We start from the raw sequence: 6,235 nt of genomic DNA, 5'->3' as shown, positions 1-6,235 counted from the left end.
ATGTATATTTTTAATGTGGGCCGGATTCTCTGACCTCATCCGCAGCTGGGATTCTCCGGTCCTGCTACAGTGAACGAAGATTTGGCTGAGCGCCAAATTCTCCATTCTCACTGGCAGCAGCAGCAAGGCGTGAACGGCTGAAGAACTCCAGCCAATGTCTTTAGCATTGCAAAATGTCCCAAGGAGCTTTACATGAACGTTATCGAGCAAAATATAATGCTGAACCACAAAAGGAGCAATTAAGGCTGATGACCAAAATCTTGACCAAAGTGGTTGGTTTAAGCAGTTGGATTTTATCCAGAGAGTGGTGAATGTGTGGAATTCGTTGCCACGGAAAGTAGTTGAGGCCAAAACGTTGTGTGATTTCAAGAAGAAATTAGACATAGCTCCTGGGGATAAAGAGATCAAGGGACATAGGGGGAAGGCAGGATCAGGATATTGAATTTGATGATCTGCCATGATCAAAATGAATGGCGGAGCAGGCTCGAAGGGCCGAATGGCTTCTAGTTTCTATGTTTCTATGATTTCCCTCCTCCCTAACCAGGTAACCTCCTCCAGCCCTACAATCCTCTGAGAACTTTACATTCCTATCAACACACACGTAGCAACTGTGCTTTTAGTAGTCTAGATTCCAAGCTCAGGAATTCCTTCCCACTTGTTATAAATAAAGGATAAAAGCAAATTACTGTGGATGCTGGAATCTGAAATCAAAAGGGAAAATGCTGGAAAATCTCAGCTGGTCTGGCAGCATCTGTAAGGAGAGAAAAGAGCTGATGTTTTGAGTCCAGATGGCCCTTTGTCAAAGCAAGACAAAGAGTCATCTGGCCTCGAAATGTCAGCTCTCTTCTCTCTGTACAGATGCCGAGATTTTCCAGCAATTTCTGTTTTCCCTTCCCACTTCCTGTTGTCAGAAGAAAAGAATCAGTTGGGTTAGCAGTCTTTAGATTAGTAACAGGGTTGGGAACCTTCAGGCAAGACATTCTCTCACACAAATATCCTCCCGGATCTTGCCCTGATAAGTTGGGCAAATTTAAATATCTAAGGTTCCTCAGGAGGTCTGTGCAAAATTCCATGTGAGACAATGCCTTACCCTGACCAACTTTGTATCTGTTTATCCAAAATTGAGAGGTTTTTTTAAGTTTTGGGAACTCCTCACAATATGGTGAAGCAACTCCTACCAGTACTATGATCATCATTAGGATATGGGGGAAAAGTGGGAAAGTGGGACTAGGTGAGTTGATCTTCTGGAAAGTTGGCATGGATACAATGGACCAAATGGCCTGCCTATGTGTAGTAACCTCATTCCATGATTCATATTACTTAATTTAGTCTTGCCACAAGTTTCCTGTATGAGTTTCAGGCTGGAGGTTAGATGTGGCTGGACAGATGGAGTAACATAACTGCTTTCCCAGTCAATCTATTATGTTCTTCTTCCTCAGAACCACGTCCAAACACACATCAAATTCCCACAGAAATTAAACATAAATCTGTTGAGGTTTATATCAATTTTTTCTGTCAGTTTTCTTCCCGCTTTCCTCTACTCAAGACGTTGACTCTTTGCTGGTGATATGGGTTCATAGGTGTCATATGCATCCATCTCCTCATTTAAATAGTCATTACTTATGTATGATTCTTCACAATGAATGTCAGTCAGTTATTCTTTTGTGGAAAACATCACAGCTTAGCCCTCACCAGATGTCCACACATTAGTAAGGGGTCACTAGATAGCAATTATCTATCTACACCATCCATGTCATGGTGGCACAGTGGTTAGCACTGCTGCCTCACAGCACCAGGGACTGGGGTTCAATTCTGGCCTTGGGTCACTGCCTGTGTGGAGTTTACACATTCTCCCCGTGTCTGCGTGGGTTTCCCCCGGGGTGCTCTGGTTTCCTCCCAGTTTAAAGATGTATGGCAAGGTTGATTGGCCCTGCTAATTTGACCCTAGTGTCAGGGGGATTTGCAGGGTAAATATGTGGTGTTATGGGAAAAAGGCCTGGTTGGGATTGTGGTCGGTGCAGACTTAATGGGCTGAATGGCCTCCTTTTATACTGGAGGGATTCTATGATTTATTAAATAATAAATCCAGTAAATAATTAACTCATTTTGAATCTTTTGTCTTGGTCTCTCTCTCACTCTCCATCTGTGAGTAATGCATTGCTACCTTCAAGGTCAATGACATTAGCGTTACCATGTTGGACTCAGGTGCCAGCTGTGTGCATCATCTGGACAACAATCAATCAAGCCTGCATTGTCCTTGCAGTCTGGGAGAGAAACATTGGACAATTAAAGATAGATTTGGAAGACACAGCTTTTCAATAAAAAATACATTTTTTAACCAATTGCTTTGCATTGTATAAATTAAAATGATTCGGGGGGGGGGGGCACACGTCCAAAACAAAGACTGAGTAGACTGGGACAACACTCATTGGAATTCAGAAGAATGAGGGGAGATCTTGCAGAAACATATAAGATTGTGAAGGGAATGGATAAGATAAAAGCAGGGAGATTGTTTCCATTAACAGGTGAAACTAGAACTAGGGGGCATAGCCTCAAAGTAAGGGGGAGCAGATTTAAGACTAAGTTGAGGAGGAATTTCTTCACCCAAAGGGTTGTGGATCTTTTGAATTCCCTGCTCAGTGAAGCAGTTGAGGCTACCTCATTGAATGTTTTTAAGGCAAGGATAGATACATTTTTGAACAATAAAGGAATTAAGGGTTATGGTGAGCGGGCAGGTAAGTGGAGCTGAGTCCACAAAAAGATCAGCCATGATCTTATTGAATGGTGGAGCAGGCTCCAGGGGCCAGATGGCCTACCCCTGCTCCTAGTTCTTATTATGCTAAAGGTGGTACATTTAACTTTTAAAAAGGCTCTTCCAGGCATTAGTTGTCTAGTTGGATTTTGTATCAGATGAGTATTGTTGGCATCAACGCAACAGGGAGGAAATGGACCAACAAGCCAAAAGAAAGAGGATATTTTCAGTGGGGGAGGCGGGGAAATAGACAACGGTTTCCTAACAAGGGCTGCGCCTGGAGTTGATTAGAGAGAGAGAGACAAGTTTCACTTCCCTCCCCTCTCTGAATAGAGTATTAGCTGACGTAACCTTCTTTTGAGTGTAGTCTCCGCCTTGTAACAGCGAGAGAGGGGGGGGGGGAGATAGAGATCCCACAGCATGGAGGAGGCAAGGACAGGAGCTGTCTAACGTTGTGCTGGGGAAATGAAAAGTCTGGCAGCTGCCAGAGAGAGCGAGTGATTCCTGCAGGGGCGGAGCGCTGGCTCAGGGAGGAAGTGCGGCGCTCCCTCGCACTAACAAGCCAAGTGAATGGAGCCGGCTTGTTCCATGCAGTCATTGATGCTGTGATAGCGTCCGCACAGAGACAGAGGAAAGGAAACGAGAGAGAGAATATATATATATACATATATGAAGACTGGGAGGTGGAAACAGGCGGCTCTAAGAAAGATGAGTGAGTGATCCAGAGGGGGCAAGAAGACAAGTGGAATTATACTCGCACCACAAAGTCACCGGCTGTCTCTTGGCAAAACAGGCATTACAAAGAGGGGGTGGGAGGAGAAGAGCAGCACTGGAGAAGTCGGCGAGGACTGCACTAAGAAAAAAACCAGACTTAATTCTGTTCAAGAATTCTCTCCCTCGGCAAACAGTAAGTGTGAATGTTGTGTGTCTAAATTCAGACTTTATGGTGTACATTGCAGAGGCTGGAAACCATCTGGAGAGGCAGTAGAGCCCTTCATTTCAATGACCGGGAGGGATTCCGGATTCTCACTCTGCTAGATGCTGAACAATTGGAGGCTGGCTGATAGGGCAGCAGTAACAAGGGATAACCGGTGAATTGAGAGGGCTGGTTTGTGTTCTTTTGGGGGGGAGGGGAGTGGGGAGGAGAATACAGTTCCTCCTCCCCCTCCCCCCAGTTGTCAATTGTCTTTGGGGCGAATTGTTATTTAATGTTTAAAGAGAGCCATGGTGAAAATGCAACATTGTTCCCTGGCAGTCCTGTTAGCTTAATTGTAACGAGGGGGGAGAGCTGAGAGATGGTTGCACAATGGGGTCTCCAGCGAGGAAAATATTCCCCCTTTGCCGCGGAAGTGACATCTGGATTGCTTACTTTGCGGCTGGGGAGGGTGGTTTTGTAAGAGATTATAATCTCGCAGTATTGGTGTGGTTCGCAACTGAAATGTACAGACCTCTGCAATCTTCCACTCCATATTCTGCCATGAATATGTTTCTGCACAAATGGTTGAATGGTTCCTAAAGCATAAGGATTAATGGACCTACCTCGATCTTTTTCGACAGTCTAACTATGACTGTAACACTACATTCTGCACTCTCTCCTTCTCTATGAATGGTATGCTTTATCTGTATAGCGTACAAGAAATAATACTTTTCACTGTATGCTAATACATGTGACAAATGAAATCAAAATTAAATCACTTTATAAATGGAGGTGTAGAGTACAAAAGCAAGGATGTTGTGATGAATCTTCAGTGCTTTGGCCTCAGTTGGCGTACAGGTCAAAATCTGCCGTCCTTGATCGTGGCTGGGATTCTCCGGTGCTGCTGAAAGTGGATGGAATTTTGGCTAGAATGCCAAGTTCTCCATTCTTGCCCACAGCGGGGTCCCAACATGGACAAGACCGGAGAATCCTGCCCATTGTCTCCAATTCTGGGCACCACATTTTTAGAAATGATACAAAGGCATTAGACCGAGGTCTTGTGGCGCAGTGGTCACGTCCCTGCCTCTGAGCCTCCAAGGAGCTTGAGACTCCAAAAGCTAGTGCTGTCAACTACACCTGTTGGACTTTAACCTGGTGTTGTGAGACTCCTTGCTTCGAGTCCCACTCCAGGACTTGATGGACAAGAAAGGTGCGTTCATTACTTGACCAAACAGGCTGAGTGTCGACCTGCAAATCCTTCCAACATGTGCCAATGACAGGCGGTAAGAGTAGGAGAGATTCCTGGTCAGCCATGTGATGGCAAGAGGTTGGAGCCTCTACCATCACTATCCATAGTTCCAGACTACAACATGCGTGTAAAAGAACATGTCGCCACAACAACTCAAGTCAACCAGCCTCCTGAAGAGTCTGATTTGGATGGAAAGCTGATCTTGGTCAGATTGGTGCCGATAGCACTGTGTTTGATACCTGTTCCAGCAGGGCTGAATTTGGAACCTGCCTCTTTGCCTTACCTTTTGGGGGATATTTTGATAGTTATTTGGACCTGTCTTCAGACAGAGAACTGGAAAAGACAACGATGAAAGCATTAAAGAGCGTGCCAAAAAAAAATCACTGGGAATGGTTCCAGGAATGAGAGACCTCAGTTACACGGCTGGATTGGAGAAGCTGGGGTTGTCCTTCTTAGAGAAGATTGAGAGGAGATATGGCAGGGGTGCTCAAAAGTATGCGAGTTCCAGCAGAGCAGATAGCGAGAAATGTTTCCACTGGTGGAAGGGACGCATGATGTGGAGATGCCGGCGTTGGACTGGGGTAAACACAGTAAGAAGTTTAACAACACCAGGTTAAAACCCCAATTTAACCTGGTGTTGTTAAACTTCTTACTATGGAAGGGACGCAAACAAGGGAACACAAATTTAAGCTGGATTGCAAAAGAAACGATCTGGATGAACCTTCATGGGTGATTAGGATCTGGAATGCACTGCCAGGGAGGCAGATTCAATCGTGACATTCTGAAAGGGAATTGGATAGCTATCTGAGAAAATATTTGCAGTGTTAAGGGGGAAGGACAGGGGAGTGGGACTGGTTGAGTTGCTCTTGCAGAGAGCCAGCACAGACAGTATGGACTGAATGGCCTCCTTGCATGTGTATATGTTGTGTGTGCAAACACAGCAGAGTACTAATTAAATTAAATGACCCTTTTGGTGAGTTCTGGCTAATCCTAATGTTAAACGGGCTCTTTTTAAATCCACTTAGACATGCGAGCAGTTGCCTGGTTGAAATTTGAGCTTGTCTTTCCATCCAATCTCATTTTGTTTTGCCTTGTGATGTTTGTGCAGCACGTTGCAATGACACAGGAAAGCAGGAACCGCCGTTTTGCTGTGTACCCCGCTGACCTTCACCGCCTGAAGGGGAAGGGCGTATATTCAGCAGAGCCCAGGTTCCTCGGCTAACCCCGACAGGTTAACAGCTGAGGTTTGGAATGTTCTGCTTCGGTGCCCAGTCATGACTGAGCTGCTTTCTGCTGAGGTGATGTGGGGATAGAAAGC

General features: G+C 45.2%; 1 protein-coding gene across 8 annotated transcripts in view; it reads left to right on the top strand.

Annotated features, from left to right (window-relative positions):
- Positions 1-3,022: 3,022 nt before the first annotated feature.
- Positions 3,023-6,235, top strand: part of trak1a (trafficking protein, kinesin binding 1a) — a 224,102-nt gene continuing 220,889 nt past the window's right edge. For 3 of the 8 annotated variants that reach the window (XR_013495641.1, XM_078199636.1, XM_078199605.1), the window contains exon 1: positions 3,023-3,659. The gene's annotated coding sequence lies outside the window, so the exon portion shown is untranslated. Of the gene's footprint in view, positions 3,679-6,235 lie in introns of all 8 variants that reach the window. The other 5 variants (XM_078199613.1, XM_078199630.1, XR_013495642.1 and 2 more) reach the window with 3 other exon arrangements.

This window comes from Mustelus asterias, chromosome 2, assembly GCF_964213995.1.
Source record: "Mustelus asterias chromosome 2, sMusAst1.hap1.1, whole genome shotgun sequence".
Classification (NCBI taxonomy): Eukaryota; Metazoa; Chordata; class Chondrichthyes; order Carcharhiniformes; family Triakidae; genus Mustelus; species Mustelus asterias.
The sequence above is the reverse complement of the archived record's forward strand: the minus strand, read 5'-3'. Positions and strand labels throughout refer to the sequence as shown.